The sequence below is a fragment of the Sycon ciliatum genome, chromosome 5 (assembly GCF_964019385.1).
Source record: "Sycon ciliatum chromosome 5, ocSycCili1.1, whole genome shotgun sequence".
In the NCBI taxonomy this organism is placed as follows: Eukaryota; Metazoa; Porifera; class Calcarea; order Leucosolenida; family Sycettidae; genus Sycon; species Sycon ciliatum.
In genome coordinates this window covers 28145923-28156854 of record NC_088647.1, presented here as the reverse complement: position 1 = coordinate 28156854, position 10932 = coordinate 28145923, and the positions used below count along the sequence as shown (strand labels likewise).

General features: G+C 49.6%; 1 long non-coding RNA gene across 1 annotated transcript; it reads right to left on the bottom strand.

Annotated features, from left to right (window-relative positions):
- Positions 1-737: 737 nt before the first annotated feature.
- Positions 738-10721, bottom strand: LOC135818253 (uncharacterized). Its single transcript, XR_010553643.1, has 3 exons — positions 10523-10721; positions 2559-2819; positions 738-870 (listed from the first exon to the last, which is right to left on the bottom strand). It is a non-coding gene; the product is annotated as an uncharacterized LOC135818253 (long non-coding RNA).
- Between the last annotated feature and the right edge of the window lie 211 nt (positions 10722-10932).

Below are 10932 nucleotides of genomic sequence, written 5' to 3'. Positions count from 1 at the left end.
TGAATAGGGTACATTTTTTGAATGAGTATAGTCAAATATACGGTTAAAAAAGAGTCCGCAGGATTGCCGTGGCTTATAGGTTATAACCGGTTAACCGACCGTTAGCTTAGCAGTTAACCGTCAGGGGTAAAACCGTGACCGTTTGAGCCCTAAAAATAATGTTTCACGACTCCCTGGTGGAAACGAGTAATCGCCATCGCGGCGGATAACGCAGCTTGAAAGCCAACTTACTTGAACGACGGCGACATCAAGGTCAGCGGAGTGTGATCAAAGAAGCCGAGGCAAGGCTGAAACGAGCGGAACAACGACTCGAGAGAGATGACGACTCGCGTGCAGCAGATGACGACGCGCATGCAGCAGATGACGACAGCGACGCAGGTCAAAAATTAGTCGAGCGAAAGCGACGCAAACTGAACTCTCTGCTCATTCCGCCAACAGTGTCTCTTGTAAAGACGCTGTACATAGCCTGAATCACCTTCGTCCAGTGATTGGCAGTCGATACAAACTGTTCTTGACCTGTTCTAAGCGTTTTCATATCCATCAAAATCCATCACGAAGTTTTTGTTAACGGAGGAAGTAGGAAATTCTAACAATGGTGGCACTCTAGTACTGTCTTTGTGATCGATAACGATCTCAAATATAGGCTGAGCATTACACTCTGGATGAATCTTAAATTGCCAAAACATTGCTAAAAAAAGGAGATGCATATTATACTCCGCCAAATACCTTTATTCTGTGGTTGCAGCTGTCACAGATGATCAGGTCACCAGCTTTGTTGGTTGCTAGTCCCCAAGGGCCGTCAAACTGATCTCTCCCGCCGCCCTCACTACCAAATGAGCACCTTGCTTTGTGGATCTGTGTGTAATCGCGCTGCAATACAGGAGAGCAGTGGGAACAACAGCAATTGACACTAGGACCATAGAGGTTGAAAGTAGTGATGCCATTGGCCCAAACCTGGCTGGGTGGTCATTGAATCCGTTGGTTGCCGGACCCTGTACCACACGGAATCCTGTATTCATACTTGGCAACCCCGTGACCCAGCCAAATCAAATCCCTTAGTCACACAACCAGTTTCCCTTAATTTTCTCTCATTTCTCTTATTTAGCTAGTTTTCGCCAATTTCGTCTATTTTCTCTTTTTCGGGCAATTTTTGAGTATTTTGCGAATTGTGCGCAATATTTTGGCAATTTTGTTCTTTCTTTTTATTCATTTCTAACCCATTGCTCATGGTGGGACCAAAGCTTGGATTTCTTCATTGTCAGATCGCCCCTACGGAAGGGATTCTGTGAAAAGCAGGGCCGCATGTGCCCTTGTAACACCACAAAACAGCGTTTTTGTGAACAATCATGGTTCAGTGCCAATTCCAGTAGTTTTTCGATCAAAGTCAGAAATCCCCGGTATGCCGGTAGTTACCGGGTTACCTTAGTTACACACACACACACACACATACACACACACACACACACATACAGTCAGTATCGCCTATAGCGTTGGTGTTTGATTTTGAGCATTTTATCACTATAAGCGATATATTACTATGACCGATACTGCATGCAATGTATGCGAGTGGGGTGTCAAACGACTCAGCGTGCCGTGCACATACGCACTACATACATGTACAATGTCATGTAGCTGGCTGTAGCTTCTGGCACACAAAATCAGCATTTCCTCATGATGGAGGCATATTTTGGCAACTTATACGAGCAAAACTCACCAAACAACACTCACTGGACAAGTTCTTCACGAAGAAGTAACACCCTGTTCTCCTCAGACATCGCTTGATTTTACATCAATCACTATAACCGATGCAAAAGTAATGTAATAAAGGTCTTTTGAAATATGAATTTGATCACTATAGGCGATATATTACTATAGACGATTATTACTATACGCGATAACTGTGTATACTTAGTTATGGCAAATGAAAATGAATTTGAGAAATTGATCACTATATCCGGTATATTACTATAGCCGCCAACCTTATAGGCGATACGGGCTGTACACACACACACACACACACACACACCAGCACCACGCACAAACACACACACACACACACACACACACACACACACACACACACACACACACACCGATGGATCAGAATGGACTGTTAGAGCCATTCATTTCTGTGACCTGTCTGTGACAAAGCACTTTCAAGTGCAGTATGGTGAGTACATGTACTAACACACCACTGACATACTTGACATCACCGATGATCATGGTAACTATGACAACCACAAGGAAGTCGGCAGTAAAACTAAAAAAGGAAATAGTTCAAAATCCATTGTACCGGTGTTGGTGTAGCACCATTACAATTTGTAAACATACTCATGGTTTAACTTTTGCTATACAAAGTAAAACACTGTCTTGCACAGACGCCAGTGTTGCCTGTATGTACATGTACATGACTAATGCATGATGACGTCATACAGGTATCACTGCACACCCAGTGATACAGAGCAACAGACTGCACGGGAAAATTGAAATGCATGTGCCCGTATATTTTATATAAGTGCAAGAACTTGTAAATTTAAGAGTTTCCAGTCTAGTCTTACCTGCTTTGTTCGAGATTCAGCTATTTCTGCTGCTGCTTCTGCTGCTGATGATGATGATGATGATGGTGACAACGTGTTTCTGGGCAAAGTAGTCTGATCTGAGGCTGAACCTTGTCTGGGCACTCTAGCTGGTGTATGAGCTGAGGAAGCGCTGGATGACGTCATCGGTGGTGTTGCAGAAGATGTAAATGTGCTGCCTGGTGATGGAGTGGACTGGGGAATAGAATCACGGCGATGTGAGGTAGTCGCCATCGGTGGTTGCTAAAGTATTCCAAATCGACAAAAAGCGCAATGTATGGTCCTTCAATAGCAGGTGTGTACATGTATATGACAGCCTCATTGGGTATCTGCCCTTGTTTTTCCGATGCCGTTTTGTAGTATTGGCGCACCGTAGCGTAGGAGCACGTGACACTTTGCATGCATGACCTGTCATCTATAGAAACCTGTACGCCGGCCTGATAGACACGCTTTTTGCACACCACAGTCAATAGCCTGAATGCTTCACAGATTTTATTCTTCCTCCTGCCGCCACTCTGTCTGGTCCACACACATAATAATAGATATCACTTTTCCTACACTGTCTCCCTTGCTTTAGCAATTAGTTATGGATTCCGTTACACCGCTGGCGTCTCTTTCTCTTTCTTCATTCGCTACCTAAACATAACGTTTCCATTGTTTCTCTTCGATATTCTTTCCGCTAGTTCTCGCTGTCTTTTCCCGTAGTCTCGATCTTTCTGCCGCAAAGCCCGCTGTTCTCCCGCTAGCTATTCCGTACTCTACGCTGTCCATCTCGATCTAGCGATCCTTCTCCCTGCTCCGCTGCGCTGTTTTATCGATCTCCCCGATAGCTAACTTCCTCTATAAATTGCTAGTGTTCACAATCATTCTTTGCCTTTCCGTGATTCAGACCAAGAGAAGTACGTTCCCGAGAGTTAGGCTCTCTCGACCCCGAGTTCAACTGTGAAAGTCTGCGACTGTGTCGTAGCATTGATTGTGATCGTAGTTTAGAGAGAGAGACTTTGAGTGCATGAACTGTTGATATCGCCGATATCACACTGGTGGCAGCGGTGGTTCGTCCTCTACGTGCTTTCTTCTTTAGTCCTCTTGCTGTCTCGGTCGCTACTTGCTTGCTTCTCTGTCCACTTAGCGGTCCTCGTTCCTCTTGTCCTGAATCTCGTTCACCACCTGCGCTCCGGTCACCATGGCTCAACTTGCTCCTGCTGGTGCTGCTGCTGCTGCGCCTGCCGCCGTCCCGCGTGTGCCTCCTCACGCTATTATGCCAAACAAATTTGCTGGTTCGCTGTCGGACAGCTGGCCGACGTGGCTCAACCACTTTCAGCAAGTGGCTACCATCAATGCCTGGACGCCCGCCGAGCAGAGTCAGTTCATGGCAATATCATTGAACGACGAGGCTCAGCTTTATTACCAGTCGCTGCCCCAGGCCACCCGACAGGGCCCAGTCGCTGCTCTCATTCAGGCGCTCCAGGACCGTTTCGCGCCTGCCCAGCGCGTGGACCTACACCGCGCCAATTTCAAGGGCTCACACCAGTCCAAGGAGCAACCACTGGGCTCCTTCTGCGAGAACGTAAGACACTCTGCACGCCTTGCCTACCCGGCCATGCAGCCTGCTGATTTGGATGTCCTCGCAAAGGACCAGTTCGTCCAGGGCCTGGATTCGCGTGCCATGCGGATCCGGGTCCGCGAGCTGAACCCCGCCACGCTAGACGACGCTCTTCGGGCCGCGATGCAACATCAGGCAATCCAACGCGCGGAGACTGCCCCGGAGGAGCGCCCGCCAACGTTGCCCGCGTGTTCCGCGCAGCCATCTTCGACCAGGGACGCTCTAGCCGACCAAGTGAAGGCCCTGGCGGAGACCGTGGCCGCACTGCAGTCTGTCCAGACGGAGCTTGCCCGCCGATCTACCAGGGACACGGGCTACCATCGGCGTGACGAGCCATCACCCCGCCGCATGCCGCCCAGCCCTCGCCCTCCTACATCGTGCTGGAACTGCGGGCGAGACGGTCATTTGGCCTGGGACTGCCGCTCTGCTCCTCAACGCCAGGCTTCCCAGCCGTTAAACTGGCGCCAGCTGCGACGGTGAGCCCACGTTCACCAGCCGTCTTCTCCTTTTGGGCTCCGGTTAGTGACCGATGTGATTTTGTATATATTCTTGACTTCGTTGCCATCGCTCTGTTTGCACTGGGTTGCATCCATTTCTGCATTTTGTTTCCTTGGCTGTTGTGTTGTCCTCCCGTTCTGTGGTGTGTGTACCGGTCGAATCCTCAGGCCTTCCGCCTTCCCTTTTCTACTCTTGTCTCTGAGATTTCTGGTTTGTGTTCCTTGCCGACTGTACAACCACCTGTGCCTGTTACCTCTGTCAATGCTGCCTCCTCATTCTCTGTACCTGCCTCTGCAGAGGATGTGTCTGCTGTAGCTCTTATTGACACAGGTTCTGCGGTATCCATGGTCAGTATGCAGTTGTATTCTCGGCTGCCGGATCACCTATCCTTGAGCAAGTCTTCCCTTCCACGACTTCAATCCGTTAATGGCTCCCCTGTCTCTGTGTTGGGTAAGCTGTCTGTGTCTGTTACTGTTGGTGGCCGTGCATTCCGTCATGACGTCCTTGTTGCTGATATCCAGCCAGAACTTGTCCTAGGGTTGGATTTCCTTGATTTGCATGCCTGTATCTTGGACAATAGTAACCGTCGACTTACCTTTGAGCCTGTGCCTGCTTCACACAATGCCTGTCGCCTTGATAACAATACCCCACCTCCCTTCCCCGCTAACTGTCGTGTCCGCTTAACGGAGAGTATTTTGCATTCAGCCCTTTTCCCAAGTCATTCTTCCTGTTGCTTGTGATGCACCACTTCCCACCGGTGACTTTCTTCTTGAGCCCCGCCCTGACCTTCATGAGGTGTTTGACATATCCGCTACTTACAGTGTTGTTTCGGGTCCCCTCGCTGAGCCTGTTCCGCTCCGTGCTGCTAGTACACACCAGGCCTCTGTCACTCTTAAGAAAGGCACTTGGGTAGCTACTGTTAGCCCTTGCTCTGTTGATCCCGAGTCATCTGCCCCGGCGGATGCCCTGCCTGTTCATGCTACCCACAGCTCTGTTGATTCTGTTGCTTCTCTGTTTGATCTGGCCCATTTGGGTGACTCTGAGCGTTGTGCCGTGTCTCTGTTGTTGGAAGAGTTTTCATGTTGCATATCCACAGATTCAGGTGATGTTGGTCGCACAGGTGTTGTCCAACACAACATCGACACTGGGACCGCTCGTCCTATTCGCCAGGCGCCTCGCCGGCTCCCAGTTCATCAGCAGACTGAAGTCAGAGATCATGTTGACCGCCTCCTTGATGATGGTATCATCACCCCATCTAGCAGTCCATGGGCCGTGCCCATCGTCGTTGTACGTAAGCCTGATAATAGTATCCGCCTTTGTGTTGATTATCGGAAGTTGAACGGTGTCACCTGCAAAGATGCTTTCCCCATGCCCAGAGTTGATGACGCTATTGATCATATGAATGGTGCACGGTTCTTTTCCACACTTGATCTGGCTAGTGGTTACTGGCAGGTTGAACTGGAGAATTCGTCCAAGGCTAAAGCTGCGTTTGCTACTCCATTTGGGTTGTATGAGTGGAATGTGATGCCATTTGGTCTTTGCAATGCCCCTGCCACTTTTCAACGCCTCATGACCACTGTGCTCCAGGGTTTGATTCCCGATGTATGCCTTGATTATCTTGATGACATCATTGTACATGCCCAGTCATTCAATACTCCGCTGACCCGTCTTCGTTCGGTGTTTGAGCGTCTTAAGTCGGCTGGCCTCAAGGTCCGCCCTTCTAAGTGTCGTCTTTTCCAGCCTTCAGTCGTGTACCTCGGTCATACGTTCAGTGCTGAGGGTGTTGCTCCCAATCGCCAGAAGACCGCCGCCGTTCGTGAATGGCCAACGCCTGATTCGTCTACTAAGGTCAGACAGTTCTTGGGTTTTGTCTCCTATTATCGGCGCTTTATCCAGAATTTCTCTGCAGTGGCTAAGCCTCTTCTCCGTCTCACTCACAAGAATGTGCCATTTGTTTGGTCTTCAGAGGCACAGTCTTCCTTTGACAGGCTCAAGTCTTGCCTCCTTTCTGCTCCTGTCCTGGGCTATCCTGATTCTTCACGTGCATTTATCTTAGATACCGATACCAGTGATTATGCAATCGGGGCGGTTCTTTCTCAGGCAGATGACCAGGGTCGTGAAGTTGTGATTGCATATGGTAGTGCTACGCTGTCCAAGAGTCGGAAAAATTATACTGCGACCAATCGAGAGTGCTTTGCAGTAGTTCATTTCTGTGAATCTTTCCGGCATTATCTCCTGGGTTCCAAATTCACGCTCCGCACCGATCATGCTGCTCTTGTCTGGCTTGCCTCCTTCAAGTCCCCTGATGGCATGCTTGCCCGCTGGATTGAGCGATTGTCGATCTTTGATTATAACATTGTTCATCGTCCTGGTACGAAACATGCTAATGCAGACGCTCTTTCTCGTCTGCCCGCAGTCTGTGTGTCTGTTGTTACTGCCCAGGAATGCGCTGCTGGTGCGGCGCCCGACATGCTCTCTCTCCAGTCCGCTGACCGTGACATTTCAGCCGTGCTAAACTGGCTGTCGACAACCACTCCGCTTCGTGGTGATCCTGCTCTTCAAACCGCCAGTTCATCTCTGCTCAAACTCTGGCAACAGATTGACCGCCTAGTGATCAAGGATGGCCTCCTCGTCAGACGCTATGACACGACCGCCGAACCAATTCACCAGCTGATTGTCCCATCTGCAATTCGCCAGGACATCCTGACTGCGCTCCACACTGACGCTATTGCTGCTCACCTCGGCATCACGAAGACGGCCGACAAAGCTCGACAGCGCTACTACTGGCCGGGAATGACCTCGGACATTGAAGTGTTTATTCGGGCCTGCCCAGTTTGCCAAGCTCGCCAAGGCCCAGTCCCAAAGCCTGCCGCTCCTCTCCGCAGTCAACAGTCGTCATTCCCGCTTCAGCGTGTTGCCATGGACATCATGGGCCCGCTACCCGCCACGGCACGCCAAAATCGGTACATCCTCGTCATCGGCGACTATTTCACAAAGTGGGTGGAAGCTTTCGCCATGCCAGATATGCTTGCTTCCACCGTTGCCCGCTACTTTGTTGATGGCTTCGTGTGCCGTTACGGTGTACCTCTCGCTCTCCATACCGACCAGGGCCCTCAATTCGAGTCCCGACTCATGCAGACCGTATGTAAGCTGCTGGATATTACCAAGACCAGGACAACCGCCTATCACCCACAGTCGGATGGCATGATAGAACGTTTCAATCGTACGCTTGAGAAGATGCTCTCCGCCTGTGTCACCGACCATCAGGAGTGGGATTTACACCTGCAACGGACGATGTTTGCGTACCGGTCCTGCGTGCATGCCTCCACCCAGCACACTCCTAGCCGTCTCATGTTTGGTCGAGAACTGGTGCTCCCTCTGGACATCATGTACGGTTCACCTCCACGCCCACATCCGGACTACCCGCTCTATGTCCAGCAACTGGAAGCGTCCCTTAAGACAGCCTTTGCTAATGCCCGCCAGTTGAATGCACTCGCCCTCCGTCGCCAGAAGAAGGGTTATGACGGCACCGTCCACACAAAGCCACGTCTCCAGGTCGGTGCTGAAGTGTCCGTCTTCTCGCCCGTCGTCCCGAAAGGAAAGTCGCCCAAACTACACAGCTACTGGTCCGGCCCGTTCGTTGTCCGTAAGGTGCTGGACTCTGTCACTGCCACCATCGAAGACGCCAGCAAGGGCCAACGGCTGACGGTCCACGTAAACCGCCTCAAGCCGTATATTCGGCCGCCTGAAGTGCCAGTCGCTCCTGCACAGTATACGGCCCAGATTAACCCGACCTGCGATGACGACCTACCCGTACCGCTGGCTGGCCCGCCGCCTCGCTATAACCTCCGGCCTCGGAATGCACTCCAGCGACCTCACCGCTATAGACAACCATAAATTGTAAGATCATTTTAAACGTCATCGTAAGACACCCTTATCTATATTGTTTTCCCTGCTTCATTTTTCTTTCATGTTTACTACCTGTATACTTTGAACACGAGGGCGTGTTCTCAAGAAAACAAGGTGTGGTGTAGTATTGGCGCACCGTAGCGTAGGAGCACGTGACACTTTGCATGCATGACCTGTCATCTATAGAAACCTGTACGCCGGCCTGATAGACACGCTTTTTGCACACCACAGTCAATAGCCTGAATGCTTCACAGATTTTATTCTTCCTCCTGCCGCCACTCTGTCTGGTCCACACACATAATAATAGATATCACTTTTCCTACACTGTCTCCCTTGCTTTAGCAATTAGTTATGGATTCCGTTACACCGCTGGCGTCTCTTTCTCTTTCTTCATTCGCTACCTAAACATAACGTTTCCATTGTTTCTCTTCGATATTCTTTCCGCTAGTTCTCGCTGTCTTTTCCCGTAGTCTCGATCTTTCTGCCGCAAAGCCCGCTGTTCTCCCGCTAGCTATTCCGTACTCTACGCTGTCCATCTCGATCTAGCGATCCTTCTCCCTGCTCCGCTGCGCTGTTTTATCGATCTCCCCGATAGCTAACTTCCTCTATAAATTGCTAGTGTTCACAATCATTCTTTGCCTTTCCGTGATTCAGACCAAGAGAAGTACGTTCCCGAGAGTTAGGCTCTCTCGACCCCGAGTTCAACTGTGAAAGTCTGCGACTGTGTCGTAGCATTGATTGTGATCGTAGTTTAGAGAGAGAGACTTTGAGTGCATGAACTGTTGATATCGCCGATATCACAGTTTTATGCTCCTTCTAAAAATGGCAATTAAGCCTTCAATTATCATTTATTATTATGTGTGTATACCAGTCTCATTGGGCATCGGCCCTTCTTTTTCGGATGCAATTGTATGCTCCTTCTCAAAAAGGACCTGATTATGCCAAAAATTATGCCGGCATAATCCGCTTACCCCTAGCAAGTGCAGCGCTGTGCCGCGAGTCCGCAGCCTTTTCGTTGAAGCATCAACTGATGATGTAATGAAATAACGTCTATTCACACAGGGGATGATGAGAATAGCCAGGGCCGTACTAATTGTTAGCAAGAGTACATAACCAAGAGTGTGAAACTCCTATCTTGAGCTGCGATGGGTTCACCCGCGGCGGAATTTTTTTATTGCCTCATCCTTTGGCAGAAGTATGATGAAGTCGGTATTCTTTCCCGCGCTTGTTTTGTAGATACGGTGAGAGTTCGTCAGGTTCAAGACACGTCGATCTTTCGTCCGTTGTTCTGCTTCGACTACCGTAGCTGTAATGTACAAATTATTTGCACTTCGATCTCTGGCTACGCATGATGGCATCAGTGAGCTAAACCGCCGCCAAAGACCATGAAAGACTGATGTCATAAAAAAATTCCGCTGGGGGCTGGCGGATCGTAGAGTTGCACACTCTTGGTTATGTACTTTTGGTACTACCGTACTGGCAATATATATGGTCGCAGTGAGGCCATGAAGCGTTACATTGGCACATGTTTACCGCACGCAGGGCGTTACATGCAAAGTCGCACAGGAGCCGTTACACAGGTTTCTATATTGCCGCAGTCCTTTTTTTGCTGCACCCAGTTTAGAACTTTTCACCACGCGGTACACGTGCTTTCACAGTTTTCAGCCTTTTTTGCAATGAAAAGATCGCCGCACCCCGCCGGACGCGCGTTACGAACGCAACGAAAATTCGTCGCACTAGCCTGGTCGCGCGTTACGCCGCACCCCCCTGCGTTACGCGTTACGCGGCAACATATATTGCCAGTACGGTCGGTAGTAATAAATAATCCAATCATGAATTATACTATTCATGAATGGATTATGAATGGATTCATGAATGGATTCACGTTCATGGGTTCAAAAATTATTGATTTGTGGGCAAAATCGAACGCACTCACGTGAGTCTGTATGTAGTCTGTAGTCCAGGTCGCATCCGTACTGCGCTCGTTAGCCTGTTCAGCTCTCCCAGCACGGCAGCAGCCTGTTGTCCTTTTGCCTCTACTCTCTAGGCTACTCGACTCACTACTGGCACTGACGTCGTTATGTTACTGTATTACCGGTAGTACCGGTGGTACTAGTACATGTACATGTAGTACGGAACATTTTGTGTTTATGCTCGTCATTGTTCGAAAAACCAATCTGAGCGCCGCAGGAACCTTGGCGCGCCCTAGGTCTACGCTGCTTCGTCACGCATGGGTAGACCATGGACCGGTAGACTCCCGATCCCGGGATCTCTCATGTATTTTTCGGTGGGAACATAATGTTGACTTCAAAAATAATTGAAACATTATTTTTTTAATGTGTGCGT